General features: G+C 39.7%; 1 long non-coding RNA gene across 1 annotated transcript in view; it reads right to left on the bottom strand.

Annotated features, from left to right (window-relative positions):
• Positions 1 to 1,156: 1,156 nt before the first annotated feature.
• The window catches only part of LOC136291770 (uncharacterized), a 32,451-nt gene continuing 20,538 nt past the window's right edge, over positions 1,157 to 13,069 (bottom strand). Inside the window, exons 2-3 of the long non-coding RNA XR_010721712.1 lie at positions 1,881 to 2,007; positions 1,157 to 1,760 (exon numbers count right to left, since the gene is read on the bottom strand). This is a non-coding gene — a long non-coding RNA (uncharacterized lncRNA). The remainder of the gene's footprint in view (positions 1,761 to 1,880; positions 2,008 to 13,069) is intronic.

A 13,069-nucleotide genomic window follows, 5' to 3' on the forward strand; every position in this document is an offset into this window, starting at 1 on the left:
TTGACCTGGCAGCTGGGTATACAATGTGTGTCCTTAATTTTAATAATTTTCGACATTATTTCTCATATGGTTATGAAAGTATTTTAGACAGGTTGTTATACCTGTCTCTTCCATGCTCGGACTAAAATGGCTGAGAAGTGTAAAAATTGCTGAAAAAAAGTTAGGTAACAGGTTCAAAAACAAGTCCCTCTGATTCAGACGGCAGAAGAAAATAAAGGTAGGAAACACTGCCAGTTATGAGTGCTTTTTGTTCAAAGCTGTCAAAAATGATCTTCCATCTTCATGATATCTTGTCTTCATTTTATGGGTAGGGAAACTGAGGAACAGCTGTGAAGGCTCACTGTGAGATACATTCACTAAGCATTTGAGAATCACTGCAGGCTGGAATTCCTACACATCAGTACTCCAGAGGTGCAGAGCTCTCCAAGGAAGTGAAGATGGGGATGCTTTGCATTAATGTACCGAGAATTACTTTGTTACTTCATCAAGTGCGTGAAAGAGGGACAGTGGGGTGAAGCTTCTATGTATCAAACCACAAACCAAAAAAACACACAACACCCCTCCCCCCAGCCCTTTTTTCTTGCTGGGGAATAAATAAATAAATAATAATTAAAAAGGCACCTCATTTCCCTCCTCTCACAGAAAGAAAAGCAATTAAACTGAAATTACAATTTGGCAATTTCATCCTCAATGACCAAGACGTTCTCTTTCAGAGAATAAACTTCCACACACTTACTCAAAATATGTCGGCTAATTTGAGTCACTTCAGTCTTCTCTGTGTGGAATGGGAAAGAGAGAGAATGTCAAAGTGCTGCTTGTTCTACAACCCAACTGCTGTAAGCAAGACTATAGACATCTCTGGCTGGACAATTAAGCATCAAAATATTCACAGCTAGCAGGAACATCGACTTAAACAATTTGCCTAAATTAGGACAGATAGATTTAGGAATTGTGTCCTGGTTTTCCTTGTCTTGCCCTGATTTGTTTCTAAGGTTGAGGTTTTGCAGCACTAAGAGCTGAGGGAGGATGACATTTCCAAGCCTCACATGAGAAGCATGGCACAATACAGATTCTATTCAAAATTATGTACGTGGCAGGATAAATAAAGGTTTTCCAAGCTGGATTCTTTCAGTGCCAAATTTTAATAACCCTTTTAATAACATTGTTGTACTTCTATTTTAGATAACAAGAGTGTATCTGGTATTTTATGTACAGTCTGCAGAACTAGGTGCAACCACTGGCTTTCTGGCTCCTTGCCTCTGTGTCTGAGAGAGTTCTAAAACTTGGGTAGCCATGCCAGCACACACCATTGTTTGTACCTGCTGCAATTCAATTGTTACAGCAGCAGTTGTTGCAATTTAGCAAGTAGAATACCCATTTTATTGTCTTTTTTATTACCAAGACAGATAAAATTCGTACAAGTAGTGCTCAGGGAACCAGCATATAGCAGTCCATCTGAATTAAAAACAAGAGTATTATCTAGCTGAACTCATTAGCATTTACAGGAGTGGCTGAACAGATTCATTTCCTACATCTGTTGTGTAGCTCCCTGCAAAACAGCCATTTGCTCTAAACCTCTATAAGCAACTTACCAGAAGAAAATAGATTAAACAGCAGCGCTGACTGGATGAACAGCTCATGGCAAACAGTACTAACCCCCCTACAGTACACACAAGAATAATGTAAGATTTATCTATGATACACCTTCCAACAGTTAGCTAAGCAGATCTCATGCTTCATGGAAGACGACGCTTCCCAGGCTGTGTAAAGAGAACACAGGAAAATGACTTTTCAGTCTGAGACCCAAAACAGGACTTGAGCATCCCTAACTCCCACCTCAGGTGCCACTCGTCTCCTGCATATCTCAGTTTTAAACTTACCTTCTCCTTGAGCACCTCAAACACATTTCCTCCAGGATCACAGAAAAGGCAGCTGTGTCCACTCCTTGCCTGGGGTGCTGTTCTCATTCTGCAAAGCACAGTCCTTCTATGGACACAAACAGGACTCCTGCAGGAAGTGCCATAGCACAAGGATGTCTTCACTTACAAATATAAGCTGCATCTAGAAGCAGCACTTACAGTGCAAACTTTAGAAATCTTCCCCAGATTCCCTCATGATCCAGTAAAAAGGGGGCTCATTTCTAGACACCTAGAAATCTAGAACCAAGCAAGGGAGCCAAACAAGTCTAGTTAAGCATAAGTTATGGAGGCATTCAGGTGAGTCCAGAAACAAGTAAAAAGGATTTGAGTGCTGATTAATACATTTCACATAACTAGATACTAAATAATATTCTGTGTAAATATTATTGCATCTTGATGTGCCTCCCAGCTGCAAGGCAGGCCAAAGTTCTGGCTTTAGAACACTTGGGGTGGTTTTCCTCAAGCTAGAATTCAAAACTGCTGCACATAATGCATAGGGAAGGAAGTGTTTCTGCTTGTCAGTACACTTTAGAACTCTGCTTCTTGTTAAACAACATACAATATAGTGGGTAGTATTTGGAATCCTATGGACAACTTTTGTACAGAATTTTTTTTTCAAAAAGGTATTCCTTATATTGACTCTTAGTACTGTATCCTCACATAATTTTTTTTTATTATTTTTCTGTCCTAAGCCAGTAAAACACTGCCCTTACAATCTCATTAATGAGACATACCTTTTTAGCTATATTATAATACGTGAACTTTGTCATTTGTGCTGTTTGGCACCTGAGAAAAATGGCATCTCAGCAATTTCATGCAATTTGCACACTTTTCCAGCAAAAGCGCTTCATTATGGAAGACCTTGAGAAAACTGGCAGTTCTCAGTGACTGAGGAGATAGACCTGAAGGCTGTACCTACACACAAACATGCCAGCAAGCATTCAAGCAAACAATTCAGCAAACAAAGCCCAGTTCTGCATGAATTAATAGCAAAGTCAGATTCAGTTTCCAAAACTTCTTCCATATCCAAGCATGGCTTCAGCCCATTTACAGTCCTGTCTTCCAGTATGTTTCTTTGTAAATAAATGAATAATCATAGCAGGCTCCAGGACTGATCCCTACATTACACAGGCAGTAAAAAGACTCCCCAGTTTTGACTTGGCATCTCCCTCTGTGTGTGTGTGGAGGCACTCACACAGCTCTGTCCTCACCATCTCCTCTTTCCTGCTCTCCAGCTCTTTAGGCAAATGAAACCACGTTACGATATTAAAAGCAGGGTATTACACATGTAAAATCAAGTATAGTAGTTTGATTTTAGATAAGAGCTAATGAGTTATGACAAAGATTACCCTCAAGTGAGAGCCCCGTGCACAAAGTACTTTTAGGGAAAAAAAGGAGAGCTGCAATATAAACAGCCACTCCCTTTGCTCCAATAGACTAGAACGCTTTAGTGAAAAAGAAATCTTTTCCCCAATATTTAATTTAATTTCCTTCTCATATATTAAAATATCTCGACTTGGCTGTCTGATGAGCTTCAGATGCTTGTCTTCTAGCTCCTTCTAAATCCCTGCTTTTGCCTTGAGCTCCTGCAGAAAAACACACAAGGATTATGTATGTTGGATCCCTTCAGGAGCTCAGCACACTTTCAAGACTCTGCAGAATATGCAAAATACACGCTGCAACAGATATCAGCATCAAGCCACTGGCCTAATACCAGTGCTTAAGCACACTATCTTCCCCTCCTGAAAAGTCCAAGAAGAATTGCAGGGGATGTTAAAGAAAGCAGTTAATTCCTTGATGGAAAAAAAACTCTTCAAAGGTGTTGAGCCAAAATTAAGAGAGGTCTCTAATTTTTTCCACTAAAAGATGTCCTTATCTTGTTTTTATTTCTAACAGGCATTCTGAAATAACAAGCTGAAAACTTAAAGGGCAGTACTGATGCTTTCATTTGTGATAAAAGTCATTTAAGCGTCTACATGTATCTAAAAGAACAAAGCTGTCACCACATGCTTCACACCTGGTGAGTGTTAATAATGCTTTCCACAGACTGCTTTTTAGAAAACAATTTCTTGGTTATAAAAAGAAGAGTAAAGATTTAAATCTGTTGTGGAAGAGAACAAATAGGATTCTTTAACCTTTAAAGAATCCAATCATCTGCTCGAGTACTTAAAGCTAAATAGTCCTGGCTATCAAACAACCCAATTAAAACCAAGCAGCAAGAAAGTCAATAGGTTGTAAACCAAGAAAAAAAAAACCCAAACACATCACTAAGAAATGCACATTTGTGGAAACTGGGAACAGAACGTGCAGAGGTCAATCATTTTAAGGTATTAAGTGCTAGGGTGTAGAAACTGCCTGTATAAGAACATGGCAGAGTGATGAAGATTCAGAGACCTGCATATCACAGCATGGAGCTGGGGCTGGAACAGAGGGGAAGGGACCTGACTCTAAACACAAACAAGTCAGACTTGTTTGACAGATGACTATATTTGAATGTCAGATTTAGCAGACATTTTCTAGTTTCTTCACACAAGTAAAAAATTGCACTTTCACATCTTCTGCCCTTACCATCCTTCCTGGTCCATTGTCAAGGCCAGTTTTTTGAAAAACAACAGGGAGAATAACAGTGGGATATGACTGGAGCTACAAACTCCCTGATGGATGTTTCTGCATGTCTGCTGGTCATCAAATTGTAGGAGAGAAAAAGAAAGCCAGGTTTTTCAATGTGTTAGGTTTTGAAACTCAGGAGGCCTTGGGTTCAAGTGTTTCTCAGAAGTTCTGCCTCCTCACTGTGATGTTTCTTTCCTGCTAAAATATGATGAATAAATAAATAAATACACTTGGCTGATAGCAAACAGTAAACAACCAGCCCATGCCTGCAATCTTAAAAGACAAAGCATTGTATCGGAGACGAAGATCATTTGAGAAATTGGCCTTACTTCTCTCCCCTGCTAAATGCAAGATATCATGTCAAATCCTTACCAAGTTACTAATTAATTTACCTAGGTATCAGTTTTTTAACAAGCAATATTTCCTCTTTAGACATTCATTTCTTTAAAAGTGGCTATTTAATTCACTGAAAAAAACCTAATAAGGTATTAGATTATATCATCAGTGCCAGCTGTAGCCCAACTCACAAAATCTCTTGGAACAAATCAAATCCTCTTTTTATTGCCCATCTGATTCATGCTGATCTCAAGGGTTCATGTTTCCATTCATGTTTTCATTCTGAATTTAACATAACAGCACTGTGCTTGCTGGCACATAAATTAACAGGACATTTAGGATCTCCAGTGAAATCCCAAATTATGCAGTGCTGCAGCAGGTAAAATTTTTAACAACCGAACACTGAACATTTGAGAAGCAGCTACAAGAGCAATCCCCTGGAAGGAAGAATTTGAACTTGCACCTTCATATGGCTGTGGCCTCCCAGCTGAAGCCATATTCAGGTTTTGAAGCCAGACTGATCAAAGAGAACTCCTCTCCCCCCTCTCCATGCAGGACTTGCCCTCTGCACAGCTGACGTGCCTTTAGTAGCATCTCGCAGTGATTTACAACCATGCTGTAGGAGGAAAGAGTCAGTCAAACCTGTGCTGCAGCTCAGCAAAATTGCTTGAAGCTGAATAAACTGGTGCATTCATGCCAAAAAGAGAACAAAATCTCTTTGCAGGCAAAACCACGATGCTTAGACAGAAACACAAATATAAACAAGCTTTGAAGATCCTCCTCCCACCAGAATGAAACATTCACTGTGGAAGTGTTATTGCCTGTAAGTAGAACTATTTTCACTTTTCTGTGCCACACAGGGAACATCTCTCAATATTACTTTTTAAATAGGTAGCTTGCAATGAATATCTAGCTGCCATTCAGAAAGAAAAAGGTCTTTTGAAAGTTCTCCAGGAGAACTGAAGAAAACCAGCAAAGACCAGCTGAAGAAAATACCAGCAAAACATGCGTCAAAGTCTGTTTGAGAAAAAGTCATCACTTGGGTAACAATTTTATGTTATTCCCCTCTTTAACTGTCCCCTGGAGCTTCTGGTCCAGGCTCAGAGCTCCCAGCTTGCCCCCCCCAATTCCAGCCCCTCACAGTCAGCCCTGATGCTCTGCAAGAGAGCAGCCCAACACTTTCACCCCAGTGTGCTTCCTCACACGTGTCCCTAGTACGAGTAGAGGAGCAGCATGACCATTGCTGGTAGCAAAATGAGTAAAGGAATAAAGACCAGGCACCAACCGGGCAGGAAAAAGCAATTCCTGGCTCTGGGACAGGGATTTGGGAGGGAAATCACCATTCTACAGCGTAACCAGCTGGCTCCAGCCCTGCTGTGCTCTCCTGAAGATGCAGGTTCTATCCCCCAAAAGCTGAATCCCTAGTGCAGAACACAGAGCTTCTGAGAGAGTTTCAGGTGTCTCCATTTCACAAACAGCTCTGCTCCCTGTGAACAGGCCATGTGCACCCTCAAGCACACTGCCACACAGAAATACTGGCCCAGCTGCCAGAAACATTACAGCTGCATTAGCGTGGGGCTGGACCAGCTCATTAGCCCTGGCTGACAACTGGAACCATCAGCCTTGCCTCAGAGGAGGAGTAGTGTGGCCAAGCACTGGTCTGTCAGTGTAACCATCCTTCTCTGGTCCCAGCTAATGCTGGTCTGGCTCTGTACTGTAGCTGCAGACCCCTGGTAAGAAGATGAGAAGAATTTTTAAAAAAAGGTGCAGTTAGCTGCCCCACATCCATTTACCACCCTTAGCAGAAAAGACCCTGCATCTAACTGGGGTGAAAAATACTGGGGTGAAAAATACTGGGGTGAAAAATACTGGGGATTTTCAGACAAGTAAATGAGTAGTTTTCAAAAATGTTAAAAGTTCTTATTTTTAATTCAGGAAAAAAAATCAGAAATACTGAGAGTCCATGTCATAAGTTTTTTAAATAGAATTTAAAAGTAAAGATTGTTTTGGAAATGGAAATTGTCATTCAAAATATTACCCTAAGGAAGCCCTCCTGTTGATTGCAGTCAAGGACTACCATTTGACATTTCTTCCTGGCATGCTAAAGCAGTACTCTAGCCGCTTCCATTACCTACAGCAGCTCAAGAAGACAGAGTCGATTGCTCCACAGAGCTGCACAGCAACAGACTTGAGGCAAAGGTCACAAGCTGCAACAAGAGAAATACCAGTGGGGGATAAGGGTGGAAAGAACATCAGTAGAAGTAGTAAAACGTTGGAAAAGGCTGCCTGGCGAAGCTGTGGGATCTCCCTCTGCATGGTTGTTCACGCTTGATCAGTGCAGGCTGAGCAATCTGAGCTACTCATGATGTTAGCCCTGCTTTGAGCAGCATGTCAGACTTAAATGACCTCTGCAAGTTCCCTCCAGCTTACTTGGTGTCTAAAATACAGTCCATTATAACAATTTCAATGCTGTCAGCTGTACTTTATTCCTCAAATTCCTCTGGTCAGCTTCTCCTTTATATTAACTAAAACACCTTATCGCTTCTGTACAGCAAGTGTCTCCTGGTGGCTGAAATGAAGAAAGCAGATGTTTTCTCCAAATGGATTATGTAAACTATAAAACTGAAATGACATGAACAACAGTACACTCCTAGAATTTTAAACAAAAGTTTTCCGAAAACATTTAAAGGAAATTTCTGAAATACTGCTTTTACATAACATGACAAATTCCAAAAAGCTAATGTTTTCCTAATTTAAACACCTCCAATTTCAATTACCATCATGTAATTAAAAACTATGACAAAACATGTAAAGGACTGGTAAGTGCAAAATACATAGAAGAATTCAACAGGTTCAGAAAATGTCTTTCAAATTATTAGAACCTTTTCATTATGGCTATTGGCATATAATCATATCTTGCTCTACAGCAGTTCAGATAAATAAAAAGCCTTGATCTTACAGCATTATTTTTCTGAAAGAACAGTTTTAAAAACAGTCCTTACTATATGATTTCAATAAAGATAGAAATGGAGCAGACATCCTCAGTGTGACTGCTACCTGTATCCATAGGGAAGGATAGAGGCCTCAGCTTGGTCTTTGCTTGATTGTTTTCAGGGAATACTCACCTCCAGAACAGGCTATGAGCTCTAGAGACTGTAAGAGTGATGACAGTCGAATAGGGGTATGTACAAAACCAGTACCTTTTGGGGGAGCAGAGGAAAGAATACAAAACATAGTAGGTCATTCAGAAAAATGTGTCCTCAAATTGCCTTTTTTTGTTTAAATCAAAGCCACATTCTTGAATCTTAATACAATATAATTAATTGTTCCAGAAATATCTGGACTTTCATCTCCAGAATCAAAGGCAACAAGCTTTTTCACAACAAATCTATTAATTATATTAAGGCTCATTAAAGACTTGGGGGGAAAAAAAAGGCTCTATGCTCAAAATTCCCAAGAGAATTATTCTCTAGATCTTTACTGACACTTGTTGCTAGAATCAATCTGCAACTTCCCAGTGAAAGGGGGTTTCACTGCAAAGTGCTGAATCACTGCAACAGCAACAAAAGCCAGTCTGAAACCGGGCAGAACATAAAAGGCTGCAGCCCACCACCCGCCAGGCTGCTCCAGTGCCCAGCACAGGGACACTGCCCTCCTCCATTTGATACTTGTTCCAGCTGGCTCTGGCCACACCAGGGGTTTAGGAAGCCCCAAGAGCTTCGAGTACAAGTCTGACACCTCTTCCTCCTAATCATACTTTCTGTCCACATATTTGGCTACATAGGATTAAAAAGCAATGCAAACAGTGTAGTAAAAGTAGTTTGCCATTCTCTTATTCCAAGTATTGATGTACCTGATCATTACAGTTGTGGTTTCTTTATCTCAGCTGAGGTCAGGACTAATAACACGGGAAACAAAGACGTCAAGTTCAGACTTGGGAGTGTTTATTATATCTTATCTATTTACAGTACTTTCAGGCTCACAGCCGTGAGCTTAATTAGCAAGCTAGGGAAATGACTTAAAAATTGAGTGCTTCTAACTGTTTCCAAGGTTATCTAAGTGATGAGTGCCCAATACCAAGGTGACACCTATATTATTTATGTTTTTGACCCAATAATGACCACCCAAGGCCCATAATGCAGACCTTTTTCACCCAGTTACAGAAAACCACCTAAATCCATGAAGAAGGAAGAAGAAGGTGAAGAAGGACAAAGACAACACTCAAAATCCTCTATCCTGACCCATATGTATTACTGTACACTAAAATCTTAAATCTAAGTTTCTAGGATTCCAACACCTGATGAGCTGGCAACAGGCTTGGAAGGATACTGTTTGCCATCACCACACTTCACAGAAGGGGCTAAAATATGACTAAAATATGGAACTCCCAGTGGAGGGAATTTGGCAGTGACTGAACAAACTCTGCCTTACCACTTGGGTTTGTTGTCCAGCAATCAGGGAAAATACTTCTTCAATGTGCCACTGAAATTAGACCCATTTATTCTATAACGCCTACGTCAGTATCATGCTAGATGGTGTAGAACTACCATAAACAATCAACAGTACTTTTTGTTCAACGAAATCAGAAACTGGGAGAAGCACATCATACTGACATCTAGAAGCAGAGGGCCATAATTCCGATCTATGGTGAATATCCCCAGCTAATCTGTGTTAGATGACCTGTGTGAGAAGACAAGATTTAAGTGTGCTTTTCCTTACTTGCCTGCAACAGCACCAGAAAAGTGTTCGGAAGAACACCCTGGGCTGTACCATAGCTGCTGGGGGCAGAACATGAATGCTTGTCTTTTTAAGTCAAATTCTGCATGGATTTCGATCAAGAAGCCCCACTGAACCCAGCAGACCACATCACTCTCCAATGGAAGACCATGGATTTTCCACTGATTGCATCAGTAGGTGCACATTTTGCCTATTCCCACAAAAGTATCCATACTTTTGAAGCTCCTGTAGTGCTGACCTTCTGAGTCAGTTCCACAGAGTGCAATTCAGCACAGACTACAATGCCAAAGACAGAAGTCAGATGCAAGGAACACAACAGGAGGAAAAAATTACTGAGCATGCTTTAGAACAGACTGTAATTATGTTTAGATATTACAAAGATCTGTTATATTTTTGTTAGAGATTTAATCACAGAGGTAATCAGATCTGCTCCAGCATGATTTCTTCATTTCCCTTTCCTTGACCCTTTAGGACTTTCTTTGGGCCATTGGGAGCCACTTTCCTGGAGCTGCCTTTCAAGCACCTGCTTTGCTGCAGTTCAGCCAAAAACCTCACCCTTGGAAACTAAAAGAGGAGAAAGGAAGAGCTGTCAAAATAAAGCTACACTTAATTTTAACTATTGTTTTCAGTTGCTCCTGCACAACTAAAAAGCAATACTGTTCTGAGGGTGGATACAAAATATAATGTAAAATGCATCCCTTTTTATAGCTGGCTCAGAATTCCTGCCAATACTGAGATTTAAATGAAAGAAAAGAGAGAAACTCACTATATGTATTCATAAGTACAGGGGCTGGCAAAATGCCATCATACATTTTTAAAGGAGGAGAAGTCAGTAACTCTTAAATAAGCACAGAGTCATCGTAACACCTCAGAAAACAAGGAGGTGACTGTTTGAGAGAGAATGCCAAGCTAGCACACTTGTCCTGAAAAACTCCCCCTGCCCCACTAAAAACAGCTTCATTCCAGGGTGAACGTGCCATCTTCCCATAGAAGAACACAAAGAAAGAGCACAGCAAAGCAAAATAAGAATGCACATTACTTCTAGTCCATGAGAACAAATGTTAAAAGGCAAGCATTGTGCCAAAAATCCCTCTTACTGTCACGTAAAGACTCGCTGAACAAAGACTGTTTGTCTCCATTAAACTTTTTTTCCTATACCTCGCACTTGGCATGTCAAAAGTTGTCTGGCAGAAAAAAAATAAAAAATAAAAAGTAAAAAAAAAAAAAAAAAAAAAAGCAAAATCATTCAAAGCTTTGGGGTTTTTCTGCTTCCTTTTCATCTTTAGAATGTTGAAAACTCAGGTACTATCTTTGCATACACCACTATTCATCTTTAATTTAATAAATGATCTCTTCAATGTATTAATGGCTAGCAGTGCATATAAATTAGCATTTATAAAAATCAATTACATTGTCTCATAAGACAGAGGAGAAACCAAGGCCTTCATCACTGGATCATTTGTATTTATCTGTTAATTATAAACCTTAATTGTCTCCTCTTATCAGATTCATTTGCATAAATTGCATAAGTTTAACGTTTAACAGGTTTTAATACCAGAATACAATTATTCTTTAAACATTCTTTGTTGAAATATTCATTATTAATTATAGCATTAAAATTAGAAGTTCTGATAATTGACCTTGGCTTCTCCTTGGCTCATCATCATCTGTCCATTGAGGTCATTTATCTCATGATTATGCATGCTTTGTGGCTCCTTATTACTGATGTACTCAGTTTTAATTGTACTTTATAGCCTGTCACATTTCTCTGAATTTTGACTTAAAGCAGAATATTATGCAGAGTTCCACAAAAGTGGACTTTTTATAGTGTATTCATCCTCTTAGCATAGTTACACAGAATGATATAGTGGGTGAAGAGACTTTTGCTATAGCTGGACTATTAGGTACAACTATTTCTATCCCAGTGAGGAAAGTCTTCTTTTCAAAAGACGACTTATGAAGTAAGAGAGACATTTAAGCTCCTAGATAGCCTTGGAAAAAAAAATTAGCCAGGTATTATATTTGACAGGTCATCTAATAGGGTCTTGTTGTTCCTAACTAACCAGACATCTCTGGCTGCCCTTTTCACTTTAAATACTGTTGAGATTTAAGCCCAGGAAATAAAGAAATAAGAGAAAAGATGACCAAGACCAAATGTTGACAGAGGTAATGACCTGAATTTAGCTGACTTGAATGTAAAGATTTTTGAAAAATCATGCAGTGCAGAGAGGAAAACAAGTGGGTTTTCTCATCTGTCAGATCATCTACTAAGTTTCACATACAGGGATTTACTGTGCAGGAGTTTTCTTCCAGTCAAAATTATTCATGCTACTCAGTTAAGTAAATATTTTAGATATCAGCTACACATCCAAGGAGAGAGACTAATATTTAAAAAGTATTAAACTAGGCTTTTTTATATTGCCTACAGTTGCTACTATTAAAACGCTAGAGGTACCTCAGGTCAATAGCTTATAGCATATTCTTCTTAAGGGAGTCTGGTAAGAAAACAGTGAGTCCAGTCTACTTGAAATTTTCAGTATCTCCTTTGACTTACCTGTGCTCTGAATTCAACGACTCAAACCTACTGCACTCTTGCTGAAAAGCATGACTGATGTATTTCCAGACAGCTGATGGCACCAGGGTTTCCCAAGCTCAGTTTTCAAACTCAAGTAAAACCTGAGAGTTACTCTGTGCAATTCATCTTTTTGCACCAAGGACTTTCTTCTGCTGCGATTTCCAGTGCAAAAGTGTATGTGTGAATCAACAGAACACAAAAAAATCAGAAGAAGATGTTAGTATAATTACAACCAATTTGGTGTATTTTCATCATGACTTGCTTGTCCAAGAGCACACAGATTATGACTCCTACTGATGGGAAGCCTAAGGAGAACTGGTCAGGTTACTAACGGGTCATGCAAAGTAGAAGTAATAGGAAATTGTCAACACTTCCTCACAGAGTCTCACAGGTGACTAACTGAAGGAATGCACAGATCAATTGTTGTCCAGTTCAGTCCATCATCTTTGTAATAACTTGAGGCTGCTTCTTGATCCCTCAAAGGAGACCAATACTTGGCACTAATTTGGAGAGCATTGCCTTTTTTTTTCCTGCTTGAAGGTCAGCTACAATTATCTATTTCATCTCAAAACCAAGTTGCTAGAAAATGCTTCATTTGATCAACACCTTGATGCCTGATTCACTAGGTGGATAGCATTTATGCAAATATTTTAACCACCTTGATTTACATTTAAAGGAAGGATGACAGTACCTTGGACATGTCATTCTTTAATCCCCTCGTTTTGTGAAAAGAGCCTGAAGCAAGTATTCCTCTCTGCTGCCTAAGACATTTTGCAGAAATTCTGCAGGAGAGAGTGCTCAGTGTATGGTGACCAGAAACATTGCAAGGAAGCAGTGCCTTGCATGTGTGCTGGACCCTCTCCAGCCAGGGACTGCAGCTGGGATCCGGCCC

Source organism: Chamaea fasciata, unplaced genomic scaffold (assembly GCF_029207755.1).
Source record: "Chamaea fasciata isolate MVZ Bird 193981 ecotype frontalis unplaced genomic scaffold, bChaFas1.0.hap1 SCAF_7, whole genome shotgun sequence".
Taxonomy (NCBI): domain Eukaryota; kingdom Metazoa; phylum Chordata; class Aves; order Passeriformes; family Sylviidae; genus Chamaea; species Chamaea fasciata.